This window comes from Nematolebias whitei, chromosome 15, assembly GCF_014905685.2.
Source record: "Nematolebias whitei isolate Nwh7 chromosome 15, NemWhi1, whole genome shotgun sequence".
Classification (NCBI taxonomy): Eukaryota; Metazoa; Chordata; class Actinopteri; order Cyprinodontiformes; family Rivulidae; genus Nematolebias; species Nematolebias whitei.
In genome coordinates this window covers 26,499,712-26,512,651 of record NC_056512.1, presented here as the reverse complement: position 1 = coordinate 26,512,651, position 12,940 = coordinate 26,499,712, and positions in this window count along the sequence as shown.

Sequence of the window (12,940 nt, the reverse complement as noted above, 5' to 3'; positions counted from 1 at the left end):
TATATATATATATATATATATATATAAAGGTCCCACACTCTTGCAATATTCTAAACAATGTTTCTAAACTATTAATGCTCAAAAATTGCACACAATGTCATGAAATCAGCTCTCTGATACCTGCCAGCACTCTCGGCCACGCCCACTTCTCCGCTGCTTGGCGGAGATATGAAATGCAAGGTGCAGCAGGTGCTAAATAGTTTAAAATAATTTATTTTAAATAAAAATCCCATGCCGATCGTGCGGCTCATCCATCAATCAGCCATTTGTGTGTCATGTCTGATTTTATTTTGAAAAACCGTGATTGAGCGAGGGACTACTATATTTCCTAAATAATTTTTATTACACAGCAAACAGGTGCATTTTTAAAGACAACACATTGAGTTACTGTTCTTCTGCTGTAAAATTGTTGCTATTTTTTGTTAACCCCGACACTTGTTTTGTCCTCCACTGGTCTACTTTTTTCACTCTTTAAACACACGTTGAACAACGATAAATACATAATTTCAGTCTTGGCATTACTTCAGTGGCTTCCTTTGTGTTTCTGGTTTGATTTAAAGGTTTTATTTCATACTTGTAAAGTTTTAAATGATGGTTTATCAACTGCGTTATTTGCACACCAGCTGGAGCAGTTCGATCAACCAGCCACTTTCTCTACGAACATCCAGATTAAAACATGAAGGTGATCAAGCTTTTGCCGTAGTTGTCCCAAATTTTCATGTTTACTCCTCCTTATCAACACTGCAGAGACAATAGAAACATGGAAAACTCAGCTTTTATTTATTTTTTGTTGAGGTTTTCATGAGATTTGAACTCAGATTGCCACGAGGAGCTCAAAATAAAACACTTTTCTTAATAAATAAAAAGGACAAAAAGCTGAGGAGGCATCAACACCTACAACTGAGGAGTGGCACAGGGAGACAAAAATAATCACAGGAAGGCATGAGCAGAACTGTACGTGACACGAGAGCCAGTAATGCTCCACTGAAGCTGGAGTGAACGTTGACAGACTAAATAGGCTGATGAACAAAGTGACTGCAGCTGCGACTAAGAGAACAGGAGAGACGGGCGTGGCAGGCTGACAGGTAGTAAGGGAGAAGTGGCTGGTGGCACAGAGGAAACACAGATACTGACTAAATGAAAACATGGCAACATCCCTTAACACAAGGATCACAAAACAAAAACCTGATCATAAAACACAAACAAAATACAGATCCTAACATTTTTGTTTGGCTTTAGATTCCAGAAGAGTAAGTCCTTACGTGTTTAACTATCCACCTTTATGCCATTGCTTTTTGTTGTTGTTGACTTTACTTTTCAGTGTGAAGCAGCTGGGATGAGAATCAGCACCTCCAAATCTGAGGCCATGGTCCTCAGTCAGAAAAGTGTGGATTGCTCTCTTCAGGTCGAGGGTGAGGTTCTGCCTCAAGTGGAGGAGTTCAAGTATCTTGGGGTTTTGTTCACGAGTGAGGGAAGAATGGAGTGTGAGATTGACAGACGCATTGGTGCAGGACCTGCAGTATTGTGGACACTGTGCTGGTCCGTTGTGGTGAAGAGGGAGCTGAGCTGTAAAGTGAAGCTCTCTGTTTACGGGTTGGTCTACTTTCCTACCCTCACCTGTAGTCAAGAGCTCTGGTAATGAGATTGTGGATACAGGTGGTTGAAAATGAGTTTCCTCCGTAGGGTAGCTGCACTCTCCCTTAGAGATAGGTTGAGAAGTTCAGTTATTCAGGAGAGACTCAGAGTAGAACCGCTGCTCCTCCACATTGATAGGAGCCAGTTGAGGTGGTTTGGGCATCTCATAAAGATGCTTACTGGGCACCTCCATACGGGGGTGCTTCAGGCATTTCTGACTCAGAGGAGACCCCGAGGAAGACCCAGGACACGCTGGAAAGACTGTCTCTCAGTTGTCCTGCGAACACTTTGGGGTCCCCCCAGAAGAACAGGAAGAGGTGGCTGTGGAAAGAACTGTCTGGACCTCCTTGCTCAAGCTGATGCCCTTGCGAAACCGACTTCATAACAAGTGAAAGATAATGAATAGATGGATAGATGGATGGATGGACTTTATCTTTTGTTGTATATATTTGAGTTTATATTACGATTTATTATCTCATGCTCTGACATATTTGTTGACCACTTTGGTCAACTTTGCTTGATCATGAATTTGCAAAATGAATTAAGAAAATATGCTGTTGAGGTCAGGAACAAGAAGGAAACACAGTCAAAATTCAAAGATAAAAAAAAAATACTTTTAGCCTTTCTAAAACCTAAACCATTGATCAGAGCACTTTAACGGAGACCCAAAAGGTTTGGTCTCTAAAAGCAGAATATGAATGGTAAATATACTGTACTTATATAGAACCTTTCTATCTAATCATGACACTCAAAGCACTTTACAACACAATCTGTGCCCTTATTTATCTCAGCACTCTACTAAAACTCTACAAAGTTAATCAAACAAATCATTCTATAGAGACTAATCAGAGCTATAGATCACATTCATACACCAGTAGGACACACATCAGAGGCAATAACGGGTTCAGTGTCTTGCCCAGGGACACTTCAGCATGGTGGAGTCAAACCCCCAACTTTCTCATTAGAGGTTGACCACTCTAACCACTCTAACCACAGCTGCCCCCATTCTTTATAAAGAAAAAGAGGTTAATTTAAAATGTTTCTACTGTAGCGTAAGAGTAGCACTTGGGCAGAAAGGGGGGCAGCAGCTCAGTAAAGGGACAAGTGTTTCTGACCCAAACAGCTGCCTGCTACATTTAGGACCAGATGTAAAAGATGATAATGATAGCAAGTAACTGGATAATTTACAAAGTTCACTGGAGGAGTAAGCAGATGCAGAGCAGAGAAGATGGTGGGTGGTAGCACCCCAGAGGTTGCCGTTTATTTATAATTCTATGTTTATGCCTTATTCCATTTCTTCATCCCTTCTCCTTTCTCTCTCTCTCTCTCTCTAGGAAATAAAACCTGAGGCTCTCATCTGCAACATCAGCACCAGAGAGAGCTGAGCTGCTTTTTGTCACTTTGACAGGAGGCAGAGTTAGTATACAGTAGGCATATAGAGGGGTTATTATTCTGGCACACAGGAACCAGCTATAGAGGCCGCTTCATCCATGAAGACATACTGTTTCCACGCAGGTCTATTTATTAACATGTGTGCAAGTGTTAGGAGGAAGTCCACTCACAGTCATTAGAGGGGGCTGCAGGGGAAATGAGATGCTCCATCAGCTGAGAAACACATGCACGCACTTCTTCATCTTTATTCCTGTTAATGATCTGACTGAGCTCAGCAGGTGGCCTCTGGCTTAAGAGCACCAAGAGTGTAAACACAACACATCGGTGAGCAGTATTTATATCTGCGTGTCTCCATGAGAGGGGAGCCTTATACGTTGAATAGTTGCATGAGTCTGTGCATAAAAATCAGGCTTGTTGTATATGATAAGACTGATGTTTCCATCATTTTAGACACAAGACGAGACTTTTAACAACTGTAAGAGAAATTTCCTTAAAGTTTCAGCTTCATATTTATGTTCCCCAGTAACTCCCTAATGAAAAAAAAACCTTGAATTATTTCTAATTTTTCCACCATGTTAGATGAAAGGGACATTTTATAGTGTTGTTTATGACTGAACCCTCACTGTAATTTGTGTTTAGTGTCAATTAGTGACTAATGTCATAAACACTAACACTTGCAGTGACTCAGAAGTATTGCTCTGCCAACGAGCTGTCACAGAGTCCTTTTGCTTCATCCACCGGACAGATTTTATGATAAGTCTTATGAAATCAACGTGATTTTTACAACAGCAGTTGTGTCAAAGCACATGCCAGCTAAGCTATTTGGCCTGAAAGTTTCAAATATCAGACTGACTGAAACATGAAGTGTGTCATTCTTAAGAAAAACAAAGACACTAAAGATATTTACAGTATGATAAAGGATGCTAAATGGTTCAGAAGTTTTACATCCATCCATTCATTTTATTTACCCGCTTCTTCTTTTCATGTTGCGGGAAGCTGTTCTCCATCTCCAGCAGTCACTGTGTGACACACCTTAACAGGTCTCCAGTCCATCACAGGGACATATAGAGACAAACAAGACAGACAACCATTGACTCTCTCACTCACATGTTCATGCTCCTTGTTTTAATATATCGCTAGGCCTGTCGTGATAAACAATAAATCAATTAATAGCATGATAAATGAAAATTATCAACCTCGTTTTCATTTATTGGCTTTATCGTTTCTTCATGTCTCTTTCTTTCTACTGAAGACACTGGATGACAAAAAGCTCAACTCTGGTGCTCTTCACTGACCCCTCTCTTTCTTTTAACCATCCAAAATTGTGTTTTTGGATCGTTAAAAGCAGCTAAGCTGAGAAACTAAACTATGAGCTCAGCTAACAGGCCGACATTGGGGAAAAAACCTCAGTCTTGTCGAAGCTCCAGAATTCATGGTTGAAAGTCGTGCCTTTGTGTAAAAAGTTTTTCTCTGCAAAAAGAAGCTGAGAACTTGTTTACTGATTTTTTTTTTAATTAAAAGCTTTGCGTGACAAATGCTATGCTAAAGAGCTCAAATCACACCGAGCGTCTGCCATTTTGAGAATCGAAGAGAGACAGCCCATGTCATGTCAAGGGACCTCCCTCCCATTTTGCTTAAAGAGACACGCTGCTCTCTCCCTCACTATCCATCCTTCGGTTCAGTCTTATACTGCCATCCGGTGGTCGAAAAATGTACTACATGCAAAACAAATTAAATATTTCTTCTTATATTTGACAATAATTACTAATTATTATAAAATTCGAAACAATATTATCGTTTATTGCAATATTTTTTGAGACAATTACTCACCCAAAAAAAATTGTTATTGTGACAGGCCTATATATCACTTATGTGGACATTCTCACCACGTAGTGGCGTGGCACGGGTATTACTGTACTAGTTTTAGTCAAAACTGCTTGAAAATAAAATAATCTGCTTAAAAATAATTGATTGAAAATGTTTCCGAATAGTGCACAGGCATGCAATCTAATTTAGTATAATTTTGTAAATCCATGACTGTGGCTAAGCTTTCGTCTCTCAGGGTCACAGGATTGTCTCTCGACCCACAGCCTTTCTGGAGTTTGCATGCTCTCCCTGTGCACGTGTTGGTTTACTCCAATTTACTCCCACAGGCCAGAAACATGCTTGTTAGGGTAATTTGTAACTTGCAAATCGTCTCTACGTGTAGGTTATTGACAATACATATGACATACTTATGTCTTATTGCTAGCATTGTATTAGATTAAAAGTGGAGGAAGAACAGTATAAGTTTGCTGCCCAGTTTTAGAAAATGGGAGAGCACCTGCTCCACTGAGCAGAATACAGAGTAAACTCAGATTATCCACCTAAATCTTCATGTTTGAATGCAGTTTATAGTTTATTTTATTTATTTATTACTGATGGGTCACATACACAAGCAGAAATAAAAGTATTCAGAGCAGCATTAGATCAGTGGAAAACCTAAACTCCTGTTCTTGTTTATTCAAGCTTCACAATCAAGACCAAAGTGAAATATATATATATATATATATAATAATTATTATTATTAATCCCAGGGGAAAATTTGAGATGCAGTAGCATGTTGTGATTATACAGAAAAAAATAAAAAATCACAAATGAAACAATCAAAAAAAGAAGCAGAATACACAAAATACACACATTTGAAAAAAGCCAAACCAATGATTTAATAACACTTTAAGATTTTGGTGAGATAATTTAATGTTTTTACAATGTCAGAGACATATTGAAATGAGCAAAGTAAACTATGACTAGTGTCTTAAAATACATCTCCAAGTACCAGACCTTGAAATCTGGCTCTCCTTTTACCTCAGAAATCTGAGCCTGAACACATTTCGTTCTAGATGATTTGGTTTTCTTTTCACTGTAAAACTGTTGGGTCAAATGCAAGCCAGCCAGAAAACCAACATTTGTTATTATTTGGCTGCAGGAGGTTTTGACACCTTTTACCAGATTGCACTAACGGAGATGGGTTAGAGGCAGGGCAGCCGACTCGGGACCCGAAAGTCCCATGTTCGATCCTCAGTCATTGCACATCTAGTGTTGTCTCTGAGCAGTACACCCTATCCTGAATTGCTCCCAGGGCACTTTCAATAGCTGCCCACTGCACCACCTGGGGGTGGATGGATTAAATGCAGAGAGCCAATTTTGCCATTGTATGGGAACATGCAATGATGACAACACATTATTATTATTATTATAAAACCAGACATACACCTCCTCACACACACACGCACACACACGCACAACCCCCCATGCCTACCCACCCCAACACACACACAGGTTCTGGCTAAGCCTGCGGATTAAAGCAGCACTTTGGTGTCGGGGACAGACAGTTATGTAACAGAGAGAAATGCTGACCAAGAGGAGCAGCTCTGTGTATTTATACTACTACAGCCTTACATTAGTTTGTCATACATCTCTGTTCATCAAGATTATGTATAAAATAAACTCCTACCTTACCGTGAACCGTTCTTGCCACAGTACAGACAGAACCAAATTTGTGATTATTTCTGAGTGTGCTTCTGCCTCAGTGTACCGCAGTTTGTGCATGCAAATTTAATAAGCAGGCCCTGCTGTCTGGATGCATCGATCCCTTACAGCAGTTCCATCTTTAAACTTCAGGATGGTGTGCAGAGTGAACTCCCCACACAGGACAGAGGAAACACACTTTCAGTCGAAAGTTTTGTCCCAGAATAAAGTTTTCTTTTAGGAACTTGTCTAGTTTTACTCAGACCCTGTTAAAAACAGGCTGTGGCTAACCTCGAACCATTTAATTTATTTTAACAAATGTAAGAGAGCACCAGACTGATCATGTAGATTGCACAAAACCTTCATTTAAAACTTCGGCTTCAACTGATTCAACCTTGAAAATGGCTGCAGCTCAGTCAGTTTTACAGATTTAGAGATAACATGTGGTGGTAGTAGCTAAGAGACATTGCAACACTTTCGGAGTGCAACATCTTTTACTTTGACATGCAAGGCACAGGGTGAAACTGTATGTATCCCTTTAAGAAATGCTTGTTTCCTTGATCAAAAAGGAACTAAATAACCAAAGACGAGCCTACTTTGACACAGCTTTATGCAAAAACCCATTCCATTAAGTTCTCAGCTTTTCAGACGATTCTTCTGGGTGCAATAGTCGATATGCTTGTGCTTTAAATGTTGCCAAATGATTTCTGGACCTCTGGGTCGGGCCTTCCTGTGTTCTTCGTCCTCATCAGATGATGGCCTGTGTTTCGGGACTCTGTTTTGATCATCCAGTGTTTGCGTTCCCCTGAATGTTGCTCACCAAAGTCATGTATTTACTGGATTCAATTTTTCTAACTGCCTCAGCAAAATTAAACCTAATGTGATATCTCCGGCAGCAGAGCTCGTTCATACAATGGTATAGCACCTGAGGCTGGCCTGTTCTCAACAAGTAGAGGTGTTGTCATGGTAACTGGTTGTAAAGAGACACTGTGTGCTCTGAGCACTGATTCAGACACACTCCTATGCAAACACAAGCCAGCCGCTACTTTTGTGTACTCAATTTGTTAAACACTTGGAGTATTTGCCCAGCCTTCCTCAGGAGTTTTTGGCTCACCGTCTGGAATAATGAGGCTTTGGCCCTTGGTGAGTGGAGGAGGCTCATGCCTGAAGGCCAGAAGCCAGACCATATGTGCATTCTGTGCTCAGACTCATGGCATCTGCCGGGCAAAGCCCAAGATGTTAACCTTAGTGGGCAAACTCCGACAACTGCATTGCTATCAGCGCCAAAACTGTATTTCCTGAAAGCACTTCTGAATCAGTGATTACAAAATGTTCCTGTCTGCTGTTTTCATTTTGTGAAAGGTTCATCTTTCTCTCACCTGCACCTGCTTCTCATCATGGCACCCTCCTGCCTGTTTGACCTGTTTCCATACCTCCACGTTTCCATGTGCTCGCTCGGCACGTTCCCACCTGCACCCTTAATCCACCGGGTGCTCTCAGCCCACACCCTTTGTCCTGATTTCACATGATCCTCTCTCAACGCACAAATCGAAATTTAATCATCCATTATTGGTACTTAACCAGGTCGTCGTGCCAACGTTTCTGGTGACAGGTCACTTTCTGTTCATGCATGATTGGTCTTTTGACAGAGAATTTAATTGAGAGTTGAATTTTAGCGGGCAAATGAATACTGACGTCATGCTGGTTTTTGTTTATGCACTTCAAAAAATTAAAGGCTGTAGTATTGCTGCAGATGAAGCACCAAGAAAAAAAGTCAGAACTGATTGTATTGTACACATTTTTTAATTTTCCAGGTTTATGCACTGTTATCCACAGTGTATTTTAGTAAAAGTATAGTAAATGTGCAAACATACTTTATGTCGTTTTATGTGAACTAAAATAAAAGAAATTCAGCCAAAAATGTGGCATTTTAATTTTTCGACAATTGATCAGACTAATTTGCATTAATCTTCTAGTCTTTGTATTTCTATATATATAGTCTTATGTTTTTCAAAATTGCATGTAATATCTGTAAAATGAAACATTTGTTTAATTCTAGATTTGTAATATTTTACACTGTACTAAGCAGAAATAAAGTATAAGTTTAAGGATTTTTTCTGATTCCTTTATCATGCTCCAAAAGCACAATGCAAGGCCTTTCACATGACGACACACTGAAGACTAAACATTATATTATTTGTTTTGGCCCTGACTGTTTTTATGTTAATGGCTGACTTCTCACAGGAATAAGGAGCTTCGTCAGAACCATGTCAAACAAGTTGAGTTTTATTTTAGTCTCAAACCTCTTACTGTGATAAAACACGGAGCGCTGAGTGTTCAAATCTGAATAAAAATGCTGTTCAGTTGACAAATAATTAAATCAATAGAGGCCGAGCATAACTTAACAAATATTCCCTCCTCCTCACGACAGAATTTAAAACTAAGACCATTTTTTGAGAAATGAGTTGGAGTCATTTTGGTTGAATCTTGGAAATAACAACATGTGCATCGAGCAATATCACATGATGTCACATTCAGAGTATGAGTTGTCAATGACTCTCAGCTACTACCACACCAAGTTCGAACTCACTAGTTGCAAAGCTGGTCAAGTTACAGCCATTTTTATGCTGTTACTGTATATTAGCTGTGGTGGACATCTTGAATTATGTTCAGTTAATAATTTAATCAGCTGTAGGTGTACATCCAATGATTATTTCTGATTATAATATTTTGCTAACACTTAATACACAGTGCAGATTTAAACACTTCTTTCACAATGAACAACACTAAGTCATTACTTTATACATTTTCTGACAGATACACTGAAACGTGCACAAACTGTTAAAAGAGCAGCTTTTTTAATTCATGCTGACAGAAAATATTAAATCAGCTTGTTTGAGACATCCTTCCATAAATTAAGCTATTTAATTCATATTTATCACTACAGGCACTGCTGGAAATTAATAAGATGCACAACTTACAGTATTTCTTTTTTGATGAATTGCCTTAAGATATTTGCGTTGTAGTAATTAAACTAAAACACATTTTGTAGGACTTAATGCAGCTGCTATTTTTTGACCTTCCCAGCTGGATTCAACTTTTATTTATTGTGGTTTGTTTTTTAAATCTCGTTTTTAGTGATTTCTGTTGCAGTCTGTAATAAATATGACTCAAAAATTGTGAGAATTTTTGTATAAATTATTACAGTGTGGGAGAAACTTCTCATTAACGTGTGTGCTACTGGAGTTACTGGGAGAGATCATATCTCTACAGTTTTAGCTTCTCTCCAGTGGCTCCCTGTCAAGTCCAGAATTTAATTAAAAATCTTACTTCTAACCTACAAAGCTCTCAACAACCTAGCTCCATCTTATATTACATATATTATTGTTCCATATTTTCCTAACAGAGTAGTTCAATCTCAGACTGCAGGTTATCACACGATCCCTATAGTTTCCAAAAGCAGAATGGGAGGAAGATCTTCCAGTTATCAGGCTCCTCTCTTGTGGAACCAACTTCCAGTTTCTGTCTGTGAGGTTGACACTTTGTCCAGTTTTAAGACTGGACTTAGGATTTTCCTTTTTGATAAATCCTATAGTTAGGGTTGGCTTCTTATGCTGCCTTAAGTTTAGACTACTGGAGGAAAAAATTACCTAATTTCCTTAAATGATTTGCTAAAATTGAATAGTTTTCATTTGATACTATTTCTTACCATGTGAATCTTGACCTGCCATTGTGTATCTGTTCCTTGCAAACCCAGCCAGTCGAAGCAGATGACCACTTGTTCTGAGCCTGATTCTGCTAAAGGTTTCTTCCTCGTGAGAGAGTTTTTCCTTTCCACTGTCACCTTCATGCTTGCTCAAAATGAGAGTCTGTGATGGAGTTAAATTTAAAGCAGTCTGCTCCTCATATAGTGTTAATTTATTATTTTTATATATAAATGTTTCTGTTCAATGCCCTGAGGTGACTTCTGTTGTGACCTGGTGCTATATAAATAAACTGAATTGAATTGGAAAAATACATTTATGGTGACATAAAGTCAAAGTTAACTATTAGTTTAAGGTTATTCTCTTTAATGTCAGCCACAGGTCATTAAGTTTTGGTCATTTTATTTCTGCAGTGCCTTGTCAGTCAATTGCTAGCAGTGAGTTTGGTCTTCATCCAATCCTTAGAACAGCACTTGCTCCCAATGTTCGATCTTCACCTTCATCTCCTGCAAAACAAGTTTACTTTTCTCTTGTTGGTTTGTAGCTTCTCTTTACTAAACCCTCATTTGTGCCTTTAAAGGAGAGTAAATTAGAAGGTTGGTGCAGCCAATTTAAGTTAATGTGAGATTTATAGATCACAGCTGCATAAATGAATTAAATTTTTAGAAGTTACATCGGCAAGGGCTTTATGTCGCAGAAGTAGTTTACTCTGCAGCATAAAAAAAGGATTAATTATTAAAATGTTTCACTTAATTCATCTTGGACAGTGCAATAAACAAGAAGAAGTTTTATTCTGTAAAGTGTGAAGGGCTTTAGAAAAACCTCCTTTATTCATGGAAGGCCTTCCATATTTCAGCAAGACAATGCTAAACCACATGCTGCATTCATTGCAACAGCATGGCTTTATAGCAGGAGTCCGGGTGTTGAACTGACCCGCCTGGAGTCCAAACTTCTCATCAATAAACATGTGATGTGTCATGAAACTAAAACAATCTGGCAAAGCAGACCCAGGAGCCAGAATCTTTGTTCTAAACCCTTTGGGGGGGGTTGTGTTTTTTTCATCCCGAGTTAATAAAAGTAAAAAGAAAAGACCATCGTTTTAACCCAGATTTTTAAAATGTTATGGCATTCATACACAGGAAAAAAGTGTTTTTGTGTCAGTTTCTGGAATGTTAGCATCACTTTCACCCTGTGGGTTCTGGGATGGGATTACCATGGATTAGATGGAGCTGTGGACTGTTCTGTCTGCAGCTGTCTCACCATGTCAGACTGCTGCCGGTAGGAGTGGCAGCAGGACCAAGAAGTTTTAATTAGAAGGAACTTTGGTGGACTTACCACAGGCATGTTGTAGGAACTCTTTGATGTTTGGGCACCTTTTACTCATTTTATTTTGATGTGTTTTGTTCTGAGGTTTGTCAAAGTGACTGATGCGGCACCGGAAAAATCTGAAACAAAAGTGTGTGTGCAAAAATTGACTGGCTCAAAATAACTTCTGGAACTATTTCGTTGATCGCCTTAAATGCTCCCCTCCACCTCTGCATGAGAACCATTGCTTCTTTAGATTACAATAATTATGTTTGTCAGCCTATTTGTTCAAAGAGCCTTTAAATCAACAACAACAACAACAACAACAACAACTTCAGGTGAAGTCCAGTATAATCTATGCTTCACAACAAAAATAGCCCTTCACAAGTTTGATTGCTAATATGTTTTTTTTTCCTTAGAAATGGCCTCACTTGTGAGTTTACCATGACATATTCTAAAAATGTTTTTACAAAAACTGCAATAGAGTTCAGTCTTTTTCTCCACAGCTCAAGATCACATGATGATGCCAACCAGCCACACCTGGAGGTCATCCCCCCTGATGTGAGGCTGGAGTATAAGGCAGCAGGTGGCTCCAGTTCAGTGCTGTTGCATTACCTTCTGGTAGTAATGCTCATGGCCAGCTACTCTTGCATATGCTAATCCTTATTCTCACGTGTTGTAGTTTGACTCCTGTGGTTCTCTGCTCTCATTGTGAAACTCTTCAGCTGACGTCCTCGCCCCCCCCCCCCCCCCCACCCCTGGATCCAGTGATGTGCAGTCAGGTGAGGCAGGTACCTGTCATCATGACAAGTAAAATACTGACAATGATAGAATAAAATACATTTGACCACTTGACTGTTCTATAAAACTGTTTTCTGAATTATTTCAACACTTCAGTGGTTAAATCGCAGAAATTATGCATTGCCTGTTCAAAACAATGCAGGTGAGGCAGTGTAGTGCTGTAGCTCACCTCTGGTGGCACAGTGTCATATACAATATATGAAGTAGGTGGGTGGAGCATGCCCATTGCTGTCTCTTTTATCGCCACTATGCATGTTTACACATGTGCTGCACATGTTGATGTTCTACAGTCTTTCAAATATATTGAATGAATGTGTGTGACATATTTCTTCTTTCTAAACAGTCATAAAAGCACGGTGAAAATACAGAGTGAGGCAGAAAGTACCGTGTCGCACTGATAGGGGGCAGTGCTTCCCCATAGGGACAATGAAACGTCGCTGTGCATTCTTCTGTTATGCAGAGGGGCGGGGGTGGAAGATCATACAGGATTTTTCTAATCTCATGATTTTTCTAAACTCCATCCATCCATCCATCCATCCATCCATCCATCCATCCATCCATCCATCCATCCATCCATCCATCCATCCATCCAT